At 41.0% G+C, this 21,717-nt stretch overlaps 1 protein-coding gene across 9 annotated transcripts in view; it reads left to right on the plus strand.

Moving 5' to 3' along the window:
- Window positions 1–21,717, plus strand: part of ESRRG (estrogen related receptor gamma) — a 624,471-nt gene that overhangs the window by 59,787 nt on the left and 542,967 nt on the right. The window contains exon 1 of one of the 9 annotated variants that reach the window (XM_053208861.1): window positions 7–12,090. The exons of the other annotated variants lie outside the window; for them this stretch is intronic. The gene's annotated coding sequence lies outside the window, so the exon portion shown is untranslated. Of the gene's footprint in view, window positions 1–6; window positions 12,091–21,717 lie in introns of those variants that run through there. 9 annotated transcript variants of the gene reach the window in all.

Here is a 21,717-nt window from a genome sequence, read left to right on the forward strand (position 1 = left end):
GTACCTTTATTTTAGAAACAAAAAAGGAAATCTGTGTATGCCAGGGCTCCCTTCGTGGAAGGTCATGCTAATTGTGTGCTAGGAGTCCTCAAGCTTTGATGTAAGAGGAATAGGTCATTTTGTTCCTTAGCTTTTCTGTGATACAGTTGTCTTTTCTCTCCCTGCCCAAGTCTCTAGATTATTATTGTAACCTCAATCTTTCTGAAAACTGTTATTTGCTTCAGAAGCAACTTCTGCAGTATGGTAATGAGCACATGCAGATCCCGGGAGCTGTACTGTGCCTAACTTCAGGGATCTCATCCACACGCAGACCTTGGCCGGGCTCGACAAGGACCAAGTTGAACAATACCGTTTGCATTTCTCTGGTAGAGATGGTTTCTGTATGTGAAAATTAGTATATTCACAGACTTGCCTCCCACCAAGAAATACTAACGACTTGTACCTGGGTTAAGTGTTAACCTCGTGGCTCATCCGGTGTGCTGATAGCAGCTATGCTTATTAAAAGAAAATGAAAGACGAAACTCTAGCCATGAAAGCTGGGGGAGGAGGGGGAGCCTTAGAAGCCAGATTTGGAGGGCAGACCAGTGTGTAGGAACGAGGGGGCTCAGTCGCTGTGTTGGAGATTCACGGGCACCCACAGGCACTTTAAGCAAAAGACTTGTCTCTAGGTGTGTCGAGTCTCAAGGTGAAACAGACCTGAACTGGTCTCTGGAGCCACACCTCCTGCCACATGCAGGTGGTACACATAATCGTCTCCTCCCAGAATAAAAGATAATGCTGTGTTTATATGTTACCTCCTTTTCACATACGGATACTTCTGAATAGATGCATAATGGCACATGTACAGATGTCATACGGAGTAATGGACGTTCACGTGTTGATTTGTCTATTACTGCCTCCACTTTGATAGCCCAGTTCACACGTGAAAAAGCCCTGGTGTGTAATTTAGAGTCTCAGGAGGATGTAAGAACATCAGCCCCTCTATATACGCTAAAGAGTTTTATCTAGTGAACTGGAGGTTTCTTTAAACCTGTGTTAACATAATGCTTATATTTAAGCTTTATTTAAAAAAAAATTAAGCTTTTTAAGACGTTGGAATGCCTCACTGCATGCTTAGACTGAAGAATTCTTCAGAATGTCATGGTTAGCTGTGACCTCACGGTTTACTATTCTAATACTAGCTTTGCTTATCAAAAATAAATGAAAGAAGAGATTCTAGTATTTCATGCTGAGGGAAAAGGGTGCAATTTCAAAGCAGATGTAGAAACCACAAATAGGGTTTTGGGTAAATTATAATTAAAAATACATTGTTCTTACTTTTCCTGGCCTTGATTCTCCTAGTCGAAGGATAAGAATAAAGTGGCTAGTGGCAAAATCTTTGGAGTCAGACCTGGGTTGCAGTCTTTTCTCTGGACCTCACTCTGCTTAGGATTTGTTACTTCATGTGTTTGACCTTCCGTACCCTCATCTCATCTGTAGATTGAAGATAGTAATACACAGCAGTGGGTGAAGGAAAAGGTTAAAGAAGATCCTATCACATCTGGCACGTAGTAAGTGTCCAATAAGCTGCTGCTGGTTTCCTTATTTTTTTTTTTAATTGAGGAAACGTATGCCTAAATAGAATCCTGCTATTAGTGTTGGGCCAGAGAAAGACAGTATTAACACCCTAAGTTGGTCTTTCTGTACAATTGTGTGCTACATTAAGTTGTCATCACTTGGGACATGGTGATTCAGTTTGTAGCACAGTGTAGTGTTTTAGATAACATTTACCAAAAGCTGAAAGTAGTATTTTATTACTGCGTTTTTTTTTATTTCCGTGCAAATTATTCAAGAAAATTATTATTATTTTTTTAATTTAAGATTTCTGATGCTTTGGGTATTGAGGCAACATGCACATTTTGTCTATGATCCTGTTGCTAGAGCTGAGAGCAGAAGGACACTTAAAGGTATAAGAGACTCATAATTACATCAATCCTAAAAGCTTAAAACTAGTGGCAGATAATTATATGCACTAAAGAGCAGTAATAATTAACAGGCTAGCAAACATGGAGGTTATGTGCTACCAAGGAGACATTTCTTGAGAGGACTGTGTGCACGTTCACTGTGTCCTTTGACCTTCCTGAAACCTAAGCACCTGCTTCTCTCTTTCCTCTTTCTTTCCTTTCTTTCCTCCTTCCCCCTTCCCTCCTTCTATTTCCTCCCTCTTTCTTTCCCTTCCTTCCCTTCCTCCTTCCCTCCTTCTATCCCTCCCTCTCTCCTCTCTCTTTCCCTCCTTCCTCCTTCCTTCCTTCCCTTCCTTCCTTCCTTCCTTCCTTCCTTCCTTCCTTCCTTCCTTCCTTCCTTCCTGTTATCTCTTATAATTATCTCAACTATATAGCATTTTATTGTTCTTTGTGAACCATCAACGTTCAAGGAAGAGAAAAAAGAACAGGAGACCCATGGTCCTTTCATGCTAGCTCTGATTTTATAAATGGAAAGTTTAAGAGGAGTCAGAAAAATCTGTTTTTCTTCCTCCTGCTATTGAACCAGAGAGGCACATCTGAGGTGACCTGCAGACCCCAGGGAAGCCTTGCTCAGTAACTGTTTGTTGATTCATTGATTAAACGGCCTGGAGAGAAGGGACATCAAGCACGGAGATTCCCTTAGTACTGAAAGCTTTGAAACCCCAAGCTGCAGTGTGCAGTAGATGGCTTCTCGGTGACCTTCCAACAACTAATCTCGTTTAAGAACTGAATCAAAGCGGTTAAGGGATTTTGTCAGATGGATTTTGCCTACAGTTGGGTTTTTGGCAGTTGTGTGTAGAAGGCGATACATTCTTCACAAGGATATGAATTTTTTTTCAGAAAGGAATGAAGACAAGGTGCCAGCAGAGATCTCTGGAGGGGGACTCTTGTTTATCTGTGGTACCATTCAGGCAGGGACAGCTGCAAGGTGGACGACTTTCTCACACTCCCCAGCCAACCTTCGCCTTTGCCTTCGCCACCCTGGTCTGATATTCTGGTCAACAAGCTCACTTAGGCAGTGGGCCCCTCTCTGTAATCTTCTCTTCCAAGGGCAGAGGAAAGGCTTGTGATCAGAACTGATATATGAGTGGCAGCGGGTATCTTCTGTCTGTTTCTAGGGACATCATAGAGTGTGGGAGTCAGAGCTGGAAACTCTTTATATTAAGGGGTAAACAACTTGCTGAAAGTCACACAACTTAGGAGTTGTTAAAAACAGGGCTAGAACTTGGGGTTTCTGATGCCCAAGCTAGTGTTCTTTGGGGGCTCCTGCCAAAAGAGAGAGCTTATATTATAGTGGGAAAAAAAATCTAGTTTAGGAAATGATGAAACTCTCCTAAAGGGATGGCTCAAATGAGTAATATGGGTCTGGTTCTACTCCTGAAGCCATAATGTAGAAACCCTGTGATCTTCAGGAAGGACACTTAACCATTCCGAGCTGTGGTTTCCTTCATTGTAAAACTGGGATTAAAATAACTCTAATGCTTGTATTTTAGGTTGTGTTCAGGATTAAGTAAGATTACATACGTAAAGTGTCTTGTCCGATGCTTGACACAAGGTAGATGTCAGCGAACGTTATAGCCATTCCTCTTTCCTTTCCAAGGTCAGTGGTGGCGTCATCAGTGGTAGAATCATGGGAACGGCTTTATGTCTGCATCTGGAATGGTGTAGCTCAGTGGTTTTCAACATTTTCTTCTACTGCAACACATTCAGAAAACATACGTGAAGAATGGCCGTGTGCCTGTCAGATAGTGATCAATAAGTAATATTATCACGGGAGTGATGATATCGGTGGTGGTGGTGACGACAAGGATGCTGATGTTGATAGGTGATGTGCACGTACCACAGATGAGCCCAGGGCATAAGCAGCTTCTAAAGCTTTGGCTTGGATTGCACTGCTCTCCTTCCTACACTAGAGAGGAAATGCAGATGTGGTGACCAAGACCAGTGAATTTTGTAAATGCAACCACACTCCTTTCCATTAAAAAGAGAGTAACCAGCAGACTTCTGTACTTTATTCCTGGTAACAAATTACTGGCAACATACCAGCTGGTCTAGAAGATGCCGTCTTTCCTGGAGGCATGTGATTTTTAAAGATGCTTTACAGCACAGCTCTGGAACTAGACTACATGGGTTTCAATTTTGGATCAACCGCTCACTAGCTGTGATGATCTAAGGAAATGAGGGAACCACTCTTATAAGTCTCTTCTGTTCCCTCACCTTTAGCTGGAATAATAATGGCACCCACTTCCTATGATTATTGTGAGGATTACATGGGTTAACACGTACAAAGCACTAAGAAAATGTGTCTGGCACTTTTTAGAGATTTCCATCTCCAAGCTGTTTCATGGGTAGTATCCCATTCTGTCCCCAAATTACCATTATTAATGTTATCCTTGGTGTCGTTAATGCATAGAACTGATTTTTTAGTTTTAACATAATAGAAGCTGCTCTTTATTGTGCACTCACCATTTAACCAGGGATTATGCCATTTGTTTTACATGGCATCTTAATTGATCTAATTCCCCCATTACTCTTATGAGATAGTGTTACCCCCATCTTATAAATGAGAAAATTGAACCTCCAAGAGGGGACAGAACTTACCTGGCTCGTGAGTGACAGAGCCAAGCCTCCAATGTATAATCTTCCCTATGTCTCTTCTCCACATTGCCTCATTAAGTTGGAGACAATTTTCAGAGGTGGTGGGAAAGGTGTATTTTCTGGAATGAAAGAGAGACCCAAGAATCATGAAATGGATTTACTCTAGCACATTTAAAAGACTCAAACCAGAAACAGAGAAGATGGTGATAATAAAAAGCAACTTAATTTAGTTATTCAATTAAAAAATCTAGAAATATAACTTAATTCTATCTTTTGGACAGGAAAATACGAAAGAGGTGGAAAAGGATAAAGGATAATGAGGAAGAGGTAGACAAGGTAGAGAGACAGAGACAGAAGCAGAATCAGAGAGACAGAGAGAGAGAGAGAGAGGGAACAAGGCAGAGGCATAATTAGATGCCTCTCATTTAGCACACAAGCAGTTCTGGAGGTAGATGGTCTAGGATCATCACCCTGATTCTAGACATTATTTTTTCCAAGACAACAAAACTGAAAATAATGGTTTTGAGATTTACATTATGGTATTGTACCTTTAAATGCAGTGTACTTTTCTACTTCATCATGCTAACTTTGGAGACAGAGAGATTCATACCAAGGTATAGACACATGGGAAGAAAGAATTATGGGTACATCAACATAGGGACAAATACTGTAGAACCATCTTTTGGCTTTTTCAGATATTAACTCTGAAGATGTTCTATTTTTTAATTTATTTTTGAGAGAGAGCACATGCACATGGGAGATGGGCAGAGAGAGAGGGAGAGAGAGACTCCCAAGCTGTTTTCGTGAGCAAAGCCCACTGTGGGGCTCAGTCTCACAGACTGTGAGATCCTGACCTGATCCAAAATCAAGAGTCGGTCGCTTAACCGACTGAGCCACCCTAGGTGTCCCAACACTGATGATTTTCTAAAGTCGTGTTGTGCTTTTGCAACTGTAGGCTTAAGTTGAATTAACCTATATGTAGGAGACTTGGTGTTTAGTAATATTTAATGCTTTTTATTTAAAAGTAGTTTTTACTTGTTATTGAATTGATTTTCAAAAAAAATCTTATGACTTAAATAAGTCACATTTTCTTCCCAATTTTACAGATGAAGAAATTGTGTTTTGCAGAGATTAAATGATCTTCCTAAAATCATGGCAACTTATAGCAGATATGAAGGTCATTCTCTGGTTTTGAGCCTTCAGAAAAAGATTTTTCCCTTTCCTGTGATGATCTCTTTCAATTGGTATGGTTATCACTTAACCAACTTATAAGAACTTGGGGACACATGGAGAGAGGAGGGTCACACTTGTGTGCATAATGAGGGCCTGTCTGGGAAATGGAAAGACAGGGCCCTTTTATTCAGGTTTTGCTATTGCCTTGCAGTCTGGAATACCATCATCCGATCTTTAAGGAATGGTGTAAGGGCTGTGGTTTACAACATTCCCCGCTCCCCCTCCCAGGTTCCAGGCTGTGCACTGGAGAGAATCCTGTGCCTTCTTGTGCTTCAGCCTCCTGGGGTCCACCAGCCGCTATGGTGTCTTCCCCAGACAGTAGCCTGCTGCTCCCACATTATGTCCGACTGGCATTCTGTTTGTAGAGCAGATGGAGTCCCCTTCCGAGAGGTACTTCCCACTCTGCATGTTTGTCTTGAGGGTGTGGGTTTGGGTAAGTATAGGGGACCAGGAAAAGAGGGAGGTACCAAACTGTTGTGTGAGGAATGCTGAGATGTCGTCCAAGGAAAGAGAAGCAGAAATCCTTGTAATTTCCAAGGTTGATGTCAAGCCAGCCCACCTTCTTAAATCAGTTTAAGCAAAATCCCTGAGGTTAGGCCAGGAGGCAAAGGCCCCAGTGTCCTTTTTGGGGAGGGGGAGAAGGTACCTTCCCAATTATCCTTTTTCAGTGTTAAAATGGTAGAAGTGGAGAGGAGGAATTGAAAGGGAGTAAAGGTGGCTTTCCATCTTTTCCTTTAGAAGGTCGTGGAACCACATGGCCAGTTTTGAGTGAAGACGCCTGAGAGTAATTGTGCTTGTTGATGAATCATTTTCTTCTGACTGTTCACTGAAATCACAGGCAAAATGACTCCCTTCCACGATTTCTCTACATTTAAGTACTTCTTCTAATAATACATGATATTTGTGCAGTGAAAGTTTATGAAGTCACAAATTATCATCTGCCTTTTACAGCTGAGTTAACTTAGCGAGATTAAGTGGCTTGTTCAGGGTAACAGTTTGGTAGAAAGAGAGAAGACTAGAAACTGAACCTTCTGACATCCATATCTGGACTGATTCCACCTCTCAGAGATTCCAGTCTTGTGAGAGGGATGGTGCAGGGTGGGACTAAAGATGAGTGTAAAGAAAGTTAGGAAAGGGAAGAACACCCTGAGAATGTTAGAAGAAATACTTGCAGTGTCTCGTTTTGTGTTGAGTGTGGTATCTATGGCTAACAATGGTGCAAATATCTGATTCTGTCCTCCACTGAGAAATGAGGGAAAGGAGAATTGCCCCCTGGAGGCTCATACCAGAATGCAGAATACCTCTCTCTACCCAGTCGTCAGGCTTGCCTCTCTTTCTTAGGTCAGGCAGTAGAGTGGAAATATACTCTGCTTCTCAGAAGAATGAATTGAGGCAGCTCTAAGTAAGAGACAAATGACCTTGTACATGAAACTTAGCTTTCATGTTTCCCTGTAGTCCCACCCATTTTACTGTGTAGTAGAAGAGTAATCCTCATCCGTAACATCATCTCAAAAAACCTAAATGGCTATGAGGGTGGACGGTGCAACATTCCTTCTTCAGAGTGATTCACGCCCTTACAAGAAAATTGGGTTGGTCTGATACTTAGTTAAAATATGAGTGTCATTTTTTTTTCCTTTGGAAGGGAACCTTATAAGTCACATGGATATTAGAAGGTGAAATTAATGTGTGCTCTTTCTCATAGAGCTCTATTTTATTCATATCAAGTAAATAAGATCCTAATATAGCTGCGAGTAGTAAGGTGAACTTCTTGGCTTGGCTTAATTCTAAGACTATGACAGAGAAATTAGGTATTTGATAATGGCTCTGAAATCTTCAAGTTGATCTGGCATTAGTCAGCATTTGACCACAGATTCCCGGTAGGAAGTCCATTCAAGCTATTGCTAATGCTTCAAAAGTACTGTATGTGACTGGCAGAGCGGACAAACCAGTGTCATAGACATGTCAGCTTTTTGCCCTCAAGCCATCATTAACGAGAAGCAGCTACCAGCTAATATTTCAACATTACTTTTAGAATGTCAAACTATTAGTCATCGAATAGGCAACAAATATGTTCTGTTAAAAGATGCATACTTAAAAGCACAGTGGGTCTTCGTCTGTCTCAGTGTTGTTTGTACGCTGGAGGTTTACTCTGTCTTTCTCTCCATTGGATTACTTAATAATCATTTTAATTTTAGTAAAGTTTCACTTTACTACTCCTAGAAATGAGAGGAAAATATTGCCTACATTCATTTGCTATGTTACACAGACCCAGGACACAGCAAAGGTAAAAGATAAAAGATCAATTCTTATGGATCTCCTAGTTCCAAGCTTTTGAGGCTGCATTATAGAAACTTTGTAATTATTGTGGGTAATCTTGCAGAAAATTAAATGTTGAGTTTGCATATGTGAAGAAGTTTGGGCTGTTTTGCTCACCATAGCTTGTTAGTGCTTAGCATCTCACTGTCCCTGTCAGGCTGTGGGTCATACTACACCATTGGTACCGTGCTATTTGTGGCATACGTGAAGTCCTCAGCAGGGGCACAGCATCTTATGTTTGAGGCATATTCTACAGAACTTGTATCTGTAGTTTACTCATCTGTTTCAAAATGCTAGACCAGTGGTTTTCCACTAAGGGCAATTTTGCCCCCACCCAAAGGACATTTGGCAATGATAGAGGACATTTTTGGTTATTACAAGTGGGAAGAAGGTGCTATGGGCAGCCTATTGAGTAGAGACCAGGGATGCTGCTGAACATACAACGCATAGGGCAACCCCCCCTCTATAACAAAAATGGAGAATAGTGTTGAGAAGCCTTGTTCTAGATTCTTCCAAAGTTTAAATGGTAAAGGAGAAAGTAGGTAGCTTAACTATTTTCAGATTTTTAAAATCTTTTAAAAAATATTTATTTACTTTTTGAGAGAGAGAGAGAGAGAGCGAGCAAGCACACGAGCAGGGGGAGGGGCAGAGAGAGAGAGGGAGACACAGAATCCGAAGCAGGCTCTGGGCTCTGAGCTGCCAGCACAGAGCCTGACGTGGGGCTCCAGCCCACTAACCGTGAGATCATGACCTGAGCTGAGGTCGGACGCTCAACCCACTGAGCCACCCAGGCATCCCCTACTTTCATATTTTTTAAATGGCTGATTTTTTTTTTATTAGAAGTTTCCCTATGGGATATAGAATAAAGATGAAAAACACAAACATGTCACATATTTGCTTTACAAAATATTTGGGGTGTGATATATGTGTTGTGGCTAATTGAGCTACATATGACAACCACTGATCCAATAATATTAAGAGCCTTGGCTTATAGAGAGCTTACTATGTACCAGACATTGTCCACAGTGTCTGTCCATACAGTAATTCAGTTAATCTTCAAAGAAACTCTGTTGAAGAGGTACCATGACTGTGCCTTTCAGTACTCGGACACTTTAAATACTCGAGTCTAGAGGACTAAGGTGAACTCCTGGCAGGGAGCATAAGGAACAAGGCATTGGCAGCACTGACCACAATGTATTTGGAAAAAGGAAGGCTTTATTTTTCTAAATGCCCCTGGTTGCTCAAGCTTTTATTCTATGGTGCTATTATTGCAAAAGTGCTTCTCTGGGAAACTAGGATTGCCATCATAAAGCAGGCTTATATTTGCTTCTAGAGGGAGAAAAAGAAAAAAGGTTTTGTAACTCTCCACTTGCCAGTTTTGCACCCGGTCCCTTGCCTGGCTGTGTTTTCCCCTCCGCTCGCCGTTCTTGACCGAGCTGGTCTGCAGCTTGTGTGCAAACGACAGAGCGTGAGTACCCATCGCAGCTCAGCCTTGGAAATACGAAGGGGTTGCTCACACCTATGGCCGTTACCTTCTAAGTTGTTTGTCCCCCGAGCCTCATTGCCAGGGTTTTCAAGGGATATAAGACTCTCCTTTTAAACTTTTACCATCGGAGTGGGTTTAATCCACTAAAACCTCATGTTTGAAAGAATAATGGGTAACATTTCTCTAAGCAAGCCTCTTGGGAGATTCTCCTAGAGCACATTTAACAATGGAATTTTCCTTGGAAGTGCCACAGTGAAGGTCATATTCCCAGAGGGGGTTTCTTGTGGGAATTGGCATTGAGCTAGGTTTGCTGCCTCACACCTACTGAGGGTTTTGAGTCCAGAGAGTTAAGTTTGTCATAGCTGAGGCATCTTACCTTTGCCAAACTGGTCTATTGTGTTCAACCTCAGTTGCCATCAAAACCCGGAAAGAAAAACATCACAAATCACTAGAAATACATCAGCATTCTGAGCAGCAGGATTTATGGGCCACTAATGGATATCCTAGGCTAGTTACCTTCCCAGTAGTACTTGAAACACATCTGCCTTTTTCTTACTGTAAAAGGCCTTTCTGTCAAGGAATTATGGAATCCCCACGCCTGGGAGTGGGGTTGAGGAAAGTTGGTACTCTGGTCCTTGTTTTCTTTTATATCTTGCCCTCTTCACCATTTTGCCTCTTTCTCTTCCTCATTGAAAACCCAAAATGAGTGTAGTAAGGATCCATTCACGTTTGGAGGGGTCTGTGCAAAGACCGGCATAACTGGGGTACAGAGTGGGCTAGAAAGAGACCCAGCTCACATATTCCTTATCTTCTGTTTCAAAAGATAGTCATCGTTCATTTTTTTTCATAGCAGCCTTCTCTGCATCTAAAGGCTGATTCCTATATGCAATTCCTATAGGTTATTTTGTCCATCAAGTTCCAGTAAAATCTGCAAAGAATGCTCATGCCTTGGGGGAACTTCTGATATTTTGCATGTGTTAGCTTTAGCCCTTTCTTGAGCTCCTGGGCCGACCCACTCTGGTCTTCTGTGGAGGAAAGGCCTGAAAGGCAGGTAAATTATACCCACATCAGGAGGGACTATAGCTCCTTTGTGACTTCTCCCTGTGATAGTCTGTGATTCCATTTGGTAGCCACAGATTTGGGTTCTGCCCCTGGCTTTGCCACTTATTAACTTGTGCCCTTGGAGCAGATTAGTTAACACTGCTCAGTTTCCATGACTGTAAAATGAAACAAATCTTACATATACAAACAAGATCAAGTGATGTGAAATATGCAAAGCCCCAACTTTCATGGATAAAGAGTTTTTTGGTTTCTGGGATAATACTACTGGCTATACTACTGGAGAGTAGTTGTGCTTAGCTCCTGGAGAGTTGATTGTGCTTAGTTTTGTAAAAAAAAAAAAAAAAAAAAAAAAAAAAAAAAAAGTAGTGCAGGGGCTACAAACTAGAATCATCTCTGGACTCATTAGAATGCAGATTCCATGCCTGTAGCCCAATGGTTTGAGTAAGAGTCTCTAGAGGGTGGGATCCAGGAACTCGTATTTTTAGAAACACCTCATGTGACTCTCACACCCTTCAGAATTTGAGGAGCGCTGGGTTAGCCAACAACCTTTCCCGTTCCGTGATGCGCTTTCCTTCCTGGTGCGTTATAGCCACATCTAGAGAATTCTAGGCTCTCTACTTGCAGGTTCTTCTCATCCCGGCGGAGTCCGTCTTTGAGCCTGTTAACTCTCCCAGCTTATAAGCAGTCCTTCTTATGGTAGGCCCCACGTGGTTGGGTAACCTAAATAATGTGATAATGAGAAGGGACCAAAGGTCACAAGATTGTTAACACGTGTGAGGGGATTGTAGGCTTAGCCTATCAGGTGAGGGAAAGGTTAGCACACCAACTGTATCCACACTTCAAAGCCTGCGGATAGTTTGCTGCGCTAACTTAATTATCTGTGCTATTGATATCTTTGATGAACATGTCTATACCCCGGATACAGTTACTTCACAGTAGGAGATAGCAGGAGGTGGCTTGTTCGGTTGCCAACTTCCTAAAATGCTTTTTAGAGTCAGCTGGGTTGCTTAGGCCTCTCTTGCTCTTGGATTAAATATAAAAATAACTATGTAAAGCATATCAACCCTCTTTTCCCTGTCTGCTGAAACTGCAATCTCCTGTGCTTTTTCTAGAACCCATTAAAGAAGGAGGAGGAGAGGAGGGGTGACAATATGTAAAACCCCAAAGCCCACAGCAGATACTTGCCCAGGACGGATCCCGCTGTTGGCTCTCAGCTGAGGGAGAAGAGAAGCCGGTCACCTGAGTACATACTAGTTCCTTTTTGACTGGCCGGGGGGTTGATTAGGGAACCATGAGCCTTGTGTCTATGTTCTTTCTTCTCTCTGGAGCCACGTTAGTCAACTGACCTCTCCGCCAGAAGCTTGGAAGGGAAAGAAACGCAACCCAAATCAGGTGATGTTTTCATTTCGAAACCGTGAAAGTGTTTGCTGTTAGGAAACATTTGAAACTGTAGGCTGAAGGGAGGTATTTGTCTCTACCCCGTTTCTGCCGATCCGAACCGGCCTTGTTGCTGTTATCACAAAAACAAGAGCACTGGTTTGCAGCGTTCCAAAGAGAAGCACTTCAGTCTTGGACACTCCCCTTTGACTGTAGCTCTTGAGAACAGATTTTCTCTTCCAGGTGTCACTTTGGTTTTTTGTTGTTGGTGGTGGTTTGTTTTTTACCTACTTACAAGGAGTATTTTTGTGTCCACGTCCCTGAGAGGTGGGCATTATTTTGGAGCAGCCGATCGGTTGACTTTTCTGCAAGTGGGTGTGATATGAAATGTAAAGAGACAGGATTACTCAAACCCCTCACTGCACTGAAATTGAATACAGTGCCCTGTTCTTTGACACCAAAACGTAGCCTGCTGTTGAGAAGCTAGGGTGTTTAATAGGCAGAGACCAGGGGAGAAATTTTCAGCTTTTCATCCTTTCAGTCTTGTAAAGTCTCTCACACAGTATGCCACAGCTTTCAGAACATGGTCATTTTCGTGATAAAAATGCCGTGGAGAGAGTGCCAGAGCGTCACGCAAAACCAGTTGCGGCTTTCTGCGTGACATTCCAAATATTAATACAAATAGAATTAATTCACACGCCAGGGGTGTCTCGGGAATCCATTTTAAGTTGGCACTTAACTTGGGCTTGAGATTTCCCCGTGACTGCCCATGTTGAAAATGTTTGCTAAACAAGGCAGGGCTGGGCTGCCCTCAATCTATAAATTCACTCAAACTAATTCATTAACTAACACTTGATTTTAACTAGAAGCAAACATGGGTTAAAGCGTAGATGGCTGTTTCATGCCCTTGGTTAGCAGTGAGGTTGCTGCCAATGTTATCCCTGGCATATCATTTCTAATTTTTTGGGGGGGAAAGCGCAAGGATTATTTAATGACATCATTTCTTAGTTCATTAAGGATTTACTCTAGGTTTTAAAATATATCTGGTTTGTAGATTCAGTAAAGAGGATGCTGATTCCTTGTATCTTGCATTAAATTTAGTTTGTGGCTAGACTAAAGTAAGACTTCCTGTGTCTTTCTAGTTCTCCCCGGCCTTGTCTTTCTATTTCTGCACAGTGAATTTAATAAAGAAACTATCTTGGAGTAATAATTCTGACAAGCCCTGGACATTCCTTTGGGGGAAGAGGACTTGACCTTTTCCTGTTTTTAATAAAACCTCTGTGAATTTGGCCTAGCCTCTTCTGCAGTCCAGTGTAACCGTCTTTTTATTCCATATTCAAGGGTGGGATGAGCCCATTTATTTCCTCTGAATTAGAAGCGTGAAAGCAGTCCTGGGAAAGATGGCTCTTGGGAGGTTTGTTTTACTCCTGTCTGTTACATTTGGTACTTACTTCCATGCACTTAGCTACTTTGCTTTATTTCACCTCTTTTTTGTTCTTTATTTGTGATTTAATATTTCACCTTTTTCTGAAAGAACTGAGAAGTAGTGCTTTTATAATATGGGGCCGAATTATGCTCTGGTGATTGGCAGCCCATTTTATCCTAACTGTGACACTGGCAATTTTAAGAGCTTCCTTTTTGTCTTAGTCTTGAACGAGGAGAATTTTACACATTATTACCTCCTGAAAATCCCGTTGGATGGATAATTTGGAGTGGAGGAACTGGAGACCTTTTGGGGAAAAAAAGAACACATCTACAAAATCTCTATGATTATTCTTTTATGGTCACTAAAAATATTTAGCATACTAAATATTATAGCCTATTCGTGAAAGTCTGATGTATTTTAAAATAGAATAATGGGTATAAAATAATCATTTCTAAGGGATATCTTCTTTATAGTCTCAGAAAGATACCTGTACATTTGTTTTGATGGGTCAGGCATACTCAAAGGCATTTATTCCCTCGTGTCTGTCTATCTGGTGTTGATTGTGTAACTCAAAGTTGACTCTTGTCTCGTGAGTCCTGGCATATTCTCTGAGCACGAGAGCAATGTAGATGCTTGGAAAAGCACGGGGTCTGGATAAGCTTATTTAATGTATGGAACACAATGAGCAGGTTTCTGTTAAATCCCAGTAAACAGGATTAGGGTGGCTCCATCATGATAAGGGCACTGGTTCATCCCCCTTCACCCACTAAGACCACAGAGTTATTGCCAGGGTTTATCTTGCATCGTGTTCCCTTAGCTCTCTCAGCTTCATTATACAAATCTGAGAATCAAGTAAATGATGGAGACATTAAGAAGTTCAGAGGAAAGGCGAAATCACTGGACTCATAAAAACCTTTAAGTAGATCTACATTATCTTCCTAAATTAAATATAACTCTGCAAAGACTTTTGTTGACCTTCACAATATGACCTCAATCATCATTTCCTAGCATTCTTTTCCACTTCAACCATGTGTTTTGCGAAGGCTTCTCAGCAGGAGATTGGATGTCAGTGAGAAACGCAGTCTGTTTTAAAAAAAAAAAATATTTTTATTGCAAATAGAACACAAGCAGAAAAACTATATGAATCAAATGAGTGTCCTCATGTGTCGTATATTTACATATTATATATATGTTGTACAAAATGTGTACATAAATGTGTGTGTATATAGATATGAAAATTGTGCGTGTATTGTATGGTAGGCAGGACAAGAACTCAAGTTTTGCCACCCATAAGCCTCACCCAATCACAGCCTTTTGTAACCCCCATAAGTAATCGTCATCCTATTATAATAATCACTTTATTGTATTTTTAGAAATACACTCATCACCCAGTGTGCATCCCCAAATGCTATAGTTTAGTCTTGTCCATTAAAAAAAATAAGTAAATAAAAAGGATATGCCCTGTAAATCTCTTTTACTTTGTAAGTTCCTCCTTAATCCCTTTTGTTTCCTTACGATTTATCTGGGAACCTGGGCCATTTGACCAGTAGACTTTCCCCGAGCCTAAGTTTTACTGACTACATACTCATAGTGCACTTTAACACATTCCTCTGCCAACACTGCACCTGCGCTCCCCGCGCCCCCACCCTGCTGTGTTTCTTGCAAATTGGCAGCTGGATCCAGAGACTGGGTTACACTCAAGTTTGATTCCTTTGGCAAGAGTGTAGGTGATGGTAGGCAAGGCAGCGATCATTATTGAAGCTCAAATTGTCCCACTTTAGCCAGGGAGGACCTTTTCAAGTTGCATCTTGAGTCCTTTTGTCATTGCCTTAACAGCCTTTGATAACTTCCCTGCTATCTGATGTATAGAAAGTTCCAGGTTCATCTTGTACATTTCCTGTCCTAGATCTGGAATCAGCTATTTCTCCAAGAAGCTGTCGTTTCTTTGGGTAAGAAATGTTATCCCAAGACTATAGACTGGGTGCTAGGGATGCTCATTGCTGCTGCATTGGTCATTGTTTTCTAACTTTTGTAGAGGACAAAATTGGGATCTGTGTATCTATCTACCTATCTACCTGCCTATATTCCTGCCTACCTACCTACCTATTTATCAAATAAACACATCAAAAATATAGCTAGGTAGACATATCTATATTTTTATGAATTTATTTTATTAACTATCTTATGGAAGCACCTGGGTGGCTCTGTCGGTTGAGCATCCAACTTGGCTCAGGTCATGATCCCAAGGCTTGTGAGTTCAAGCCTTGTGTTGGGCTCTGTGCTGACAACTCAGAGCCTGGAACCTGCTTTGGTTTCTGTGTCTCCCTCTCTCTCTCTGCTCCTCCCCCTGCTCTGACTCTGTCTCTCTCTCTCTCAAAATAAATAAACATTAAATAAAAAATTATATTAAATATCTTATGAACTTAGGAGTTCATATTGATATTCCAATTCAAATTTGAGATCACAGAGTTTTATTTGACCTCTTGCACATTGCATTTATAGATCCTTCCTTTCCCATGAATCTTCATTCACAAGGACACAGGGGATAAGAGAATTAGAATATTTCATAGATACCACTTGTTTTATACTATATTAGTCACACACTAGTCTCAGGAGAGCAATGCTAATAGTAGTGCCAATGCAGTTACTGAAAACATTAAAACTATTTTTTTGCATACAGTCCCACCCACCAATCCTTTCCTCATTTTAAAATAGTTGTGCTGTATGTACCTTGTCAGAGCATATAGCCCTTAGATACTCTGCTGTCTACCTTTTAGCGCACTTTTAATCTTAATTCCACAGGCAACTATATATTTTAATATTCACCACCAGTCTTTATGTTGGTGGTCTCTCTAATTGTTTTGATTGACTAAGTTCATTCTTTAGCAGTGTTCTTCAGAAAGGAACAATATTCTTGTAGTTCTGGCCTATATCCATAACAATTTGTTTGAACCCTGTACACTTGCAGGTCAGTTTTGCTGGATATAAAATTATTTTCTTTCCTTTAGTATATCAAATAGGCAGCTTAATTTTCTTCTGGCCTAAAGCATCGCTTTAGAAAATTTATTGATAATTTAATTTTCTTTACAGTGTAAGTCATGTACCCAAAGGGTTTTATTAGAATGTGTTTCAGTATTGGTTTCTTTAGGGGGTCAGTATTGTCAGGTACATGGTATAAATATTCAGTGTCTTTTCAAGTTCTTTTTTAATATTCCAGAAAATTTTCTTGAATTCTAGTTGTAAGTGTTTGTTATATTCCCTTGCTTAGACTTCTTCAGAATCTCTTTTTATCCATATGCTCAATTTCTTTGTTCATCTTACTATTTGTCTCTTTTTCAAACCTTTTTATCTTTAATATTTATTAGGGTATTATTTATTGTTTATTTGTTCCCAGTTTAGCTGACATTTATGAAAGTTTTTTTCCCTTTTATTTCTAATTCTTTTCTGAGTTCTATCACCATTTTCACAAGTTCTTGTAATCTGACTGTAGTGTTCTTTTATATTTTGTATCATTTCTTAATGTCTTATGCTTCTTTTCAAGTGATAGGTTATAGTTTTGATCTGTTTTATGTGAATGTCTTTCCAGCACGCCTTTGTTGTCTCTAGGGATGTTTTCCTGCTCTGTATTCTTTTTTGTAATTATAATAACTTTGTATGGCATTTGACCTTGATACTTTTCCATTGTTCATTTTTATGTGAAATTAATTTTCCTGACCTTTTAGAATGAAGTGTAGAGTTCAGAAAACAGAGCTTTCCCTGTGTGTGTGTGTGTGTGTGTGTGTGTGTGTGTGTGTGTGTAATGTAGTATACAAAAATATGGTAGATTTTTTTTCTGGCTTCTCTCCCCATCGCCACTTTGATCTAAACTTTCTCTTTCTTTCAGGTCTTTTTTCCATACTCCTCAAGTTTAATGCCGGTTACAGAAATTTCTCATTCGTGGGAGCTCCCTCTGGAAGGGAACCCTGGTGACTTGACAGTTTGTAAGAACCAAACTGTTCTGTTTTGTTCAGTCCTACTTAGCATGGGCCCCTTGCACTTAGGAGTTAAAAAGGACAAAACCCCCTCCTGGTTACAGCTGTTGTTTCAAATTGGCCCTATGAACTTTTCAGTGAGTACTGCTGGCTACTTAAGCGTTCTTCTGTTTTTAGGTCCATGAGATGCCACTCCATTATTTCCTTCTCCTTCCCATCCAGACGCTGATTCCACGTATGATTTGTGGCTACTGGTGGTTTGCCCAGTCAACTGGTTTGGGATTCATGAGGAAATTTTGTCTCCCGTTTTGTTTTAAATGTTGTCCATGAGTTTCAGGTTTTGTCGTCTAGTCATTCTATTTTTATAGCTTTGAAAGGATTGAAAAACTGTGCTGCCATTGCTGCTCACTTGTTTCTGTAATTCTCTCCCTTTGTGGTCCTTCAAGCAGGTGCATGATTAGTGGCACGCATCTGAAAAACAGCAGCCCAGGAAAAGGGACACAGCCTTCCTCTGTATAAGCCAACTATTTCCAGTACGGCGTAAGCCATGAACACAATTTCAGTGGCACCATGTTCTAGCCAGCTTAGCTAGTCAGCTCGGAGATGGAAAAAGGTTTTGCATAGTTTTAGTTTTTGTTTAGCTATAAGTCCACCTTTTCTTTCCTTCAATAAACATAAGTTTCTATTTATATCTAGATGTCTTCCAAACATCAACGTATGGCAACCCATAAAAATAACCACAATAACAAAAGATAAAATGCGGTTAATAATATCTGGTGGAGTGCATTCGTCAAAGTAGACTACCTGCTGAAACAAACATCCTAAACATCTTGATGCCCTACATTACTTCTTATTTTTGCTATGTCTGACTTGGAGTGGAGGGTGGGGTCAGTTGGGTGCTCTGGTCCACATAAGGCCCTGGACCCAGGGCCATCCCCAAGGGCCTCAGAGTCTGAAGCACTGGAAGGGACAGGTCATAGAGTATCCAAAGGGAGGATTTTAGGGGCCAGTGAGGTCATACATGCATCATTTCTACCCACCTACCACTGGCCAGAGTTCAGTCATGTAAAACTATTTGACAGCAAGGGAAAATGAGAAAGGTGGTATAGCCGTGTACCCAGAAAGGAAAGGAAATGGGGTTTGCTGATCCCGGGATCTGCCATGGTGAAGAAATGGGGAAAGAGAATAGGGATAATTTACCAGGGTAGAGAGGGCGTTTCAGCCAGAAAACAATTGTATGAAGGCCTGGATGGAGGGAAGAGTATGTTGGCTTCAGAAAACAGAGAATTTTGGTGTGGTTGGAGTACCAGATGAAGTCAGAAAAGGATGCTGTGGTGGTCTCATAAGAAGGGGCTTATAGGGGTGCTTGGATGGCCCAGTTGGCTAAGTGTTTGACTTCACTTCAGGTCATGATCTTGCGGTTTGCGGGTTTGAGTCCCTCATTGAACTCTGGGCTGAGAGCTCAGAGCCTGGAGCCTGCTTTGGGTTCTATGTCTCCCTCTTTCTTTCTGTTCCTCCCCTGCTTACATCTCTCTCTCTTTCTCTCTCTCTCTCTCTCTCTCTCTCTCTCTCTCTCTCTCTCTCTCTCTCTCTCAAGAATAAATAAACATTAAAGAAAATGAAAACAAGAAGGAGGTTACATATTATCTATGGATTCTATACTTTATCCTGCATGCAGAAAAGGGCTATAGGTGGTTTGTATGCAAGGGAGTGCCATAATCCAATTTGTGTTCTTGAAAGAGAGTTCTGGCCCCGGCTATCACTAGCAATGTCTCTGAAATTAAAGAAGAAACCTATTCCAAAGCTTTCTTGATCATGCACCTCGTTATACAAACCCAGGAAGAACTGAATTCACCTCTGCCTGTGACCATCTAAATCATGCTTACTTGGTAGGCTTCCATTAATGTACTACAATCACAACCAGAGTCTGTAGTAAGTTCTATAAATTTAGACTGGAAATGTAATTTCAGATCTCATAGGGCCTGTGTTGTTTCAGTGATATTATAATCAATGAGTGTAGCTCCCTTTGAAGCTCATAAAGTGACCTCTTTTGACATTGATTCCTCACCTGTTTTTTTCTCTGACCTTTCTTCACCTTCTATGTCTCTTTATTTGCTAAGGCATAGTATTTTATTGCCAGGCACCCTTCTAATAACCACAGTAGCCATACATTTAGCTTTGTTCAGGTCATTACTACCTAAATGGACACTGTTGTGGCAAGATCTAGTCCTAGGAATTGGTGTCGCCACACTCTCAGAGGGACACTGTCTTTCTTCCATTAGAAGATACCAAAACATGTCAAGTTGTCAGCTTTGTTTAGACTGGAGTCAAGGATGATTGCCACTTGCATTTGGTCCTTTCTTTTGATTAGAGCTCCAAACTGAAAACACCTCAGAAAATGATCACAAGTATGGGATCAAACCTAACATGGTCATTTCCAAGATATTTGCATGTCTTGCTGAAAACCTGTAGGAGATTAAATAGGAAAGCAAATGAAATGTGCATCTTCCTGAGAGAGGCGTGCGGTTTGTCTGGCATTTATGCTTCTCCCAGTGTGACCTTTAGAAGAGAATATGATCGATAGCCTATTGGATCGTCTCTAGTCTGGCTGTCAAGGTTCAGGAGGGGGAAGTTGAGGGATTTGGATGAAAAGCACCTGAAATGGCTAAGTGCAAACTTAGTAGAAAAAGTACTCATGTTTTTTCAATAGTTTCCAGAAGGTTCCTAAGCACCTGATGTATGATGGGCCTTTTCATTTTGGGCATCTGCTATCTTTGCCTAGCTCAACATTCCAGTGAGGTTTTTTTTTTTTTCAGAGCTCAAAACTGAACATGTCAGCAGTGAGCAGCCACCCAGCTTTGTAAAGAATGCCACGGCTGACAACTTCACAGCTGCTGAGGAATCGGCTGAGCCTTTCTCGTAAAGCAGTACCATACACAAGAGCCTTTGGGCCATGGGGACCCTCCATGGGGTTTCCAAATGCCCTTACTCCTGGAAAATGGGCCAACCCCTCCTTACCACGTGGCCCCAGTCTCTGGTGGTAATTACCATGACTGTAACCAGCCCTTTGGTAGCTCTTGGAAGATCACAAAAAGACTCTTCTATACTATCAGAGTGACAGAACAGAACAAAAACCACCACCATATTTTAGGAACGAGACCATTAACTTATTTATCCTGTCACTCAGATTGTTTGGAACAAAAGAAATAATTTGGGGGACACATATAAAAGCTTTGTTTTAATATTTTTGAATAATTCTGTAGAGGTCTAATGACTGGAACGAGAATCTACAGCATTGCGAGTTTTTTTTTTTTTTTTTTTTTTGGCAACTGCTTTAAGACATGTAATTCTGCTCTGATTAAGGAAGAATGAGCGAAGAAAGATGAAAGAAAGGGATCTCTTGTTCGCCATGTCCATCTCCAGGTGGCCTATTTATTTTCATCAAAATTCCCATAATATGCAAGAGCCCTCTTAGTGATTAAGGGTGATTAGCCCATGGATTCTGGCTGGAAGACATAGGATTCCTTAACCAACTGCCCCAAAATGCCTCTGAGAAACCATTTAAGGAATGCCCTGTTGTTGTCAACTATCACAGGCAATCAGATCATGGTCCTCATTTCGCCCCACCCCTATAACCAACTGTCCTTTCCTCCGAGTGCTTATTTGGTCATTGACCATCAGTAACCCTCCTTAGGGAGTCTGGAAATGATCCAAGTCAAGGAGAGCTTATGGTTTGTTTGAAGGACTCTTGGATATTTTGTCAATGCCATTATTAAATACTTGGTTGAGCACACAGATCTCTCTTTGATCACTTTGGAAAGGTGTGGGTGGCACAGTAACATTGTAACATGTATGTGACCTATGGTTATTACTCATGTTGCGACAAGGAATTCATTTGGAAGAATTTACAGATGGAGGTTCCCTTGATATTGATGCGTTCAGTCACTATGAAACTTGCCCCAGCATCCCCTTCAGGGTTCCCCAATGTGCCTTCAAATATGTGCAGATTACTTTCTGTACCTCATCTTAAATTCGGTCTGTTTTGAATCATCCCAATTCATCCTGTGACACTTCCTCAAACATTGCATGAACACTTTCTTTATAGTTTTTAAAGTCTAATCTCAATATCCAAGGTATAGTTCCATTTTACATTCTTAGTATGTCTTCCCGTACACCTTGAAATGATTCTAACGGGGTATTTTATTCAAAATGCTTTCCCTGCTCTTGCCATTGTTATAGTCATGA

The sequence above is a fragment of the Acinonyx jubatus genome, chromosome E4 (assembly GCF_027475565.1).
Source record: "Acinonyx jubatus isolate Ajub_Pintada_27869175 chromosome E4, VMU_Ajub_asm_v1.0, whole genome shotgun sequence".
NCBI lineage: Eukaryota > Metazoa > Chordata > Mammalia > Carnivora > Felidae > Acinonyx > Acinonyx jubatus.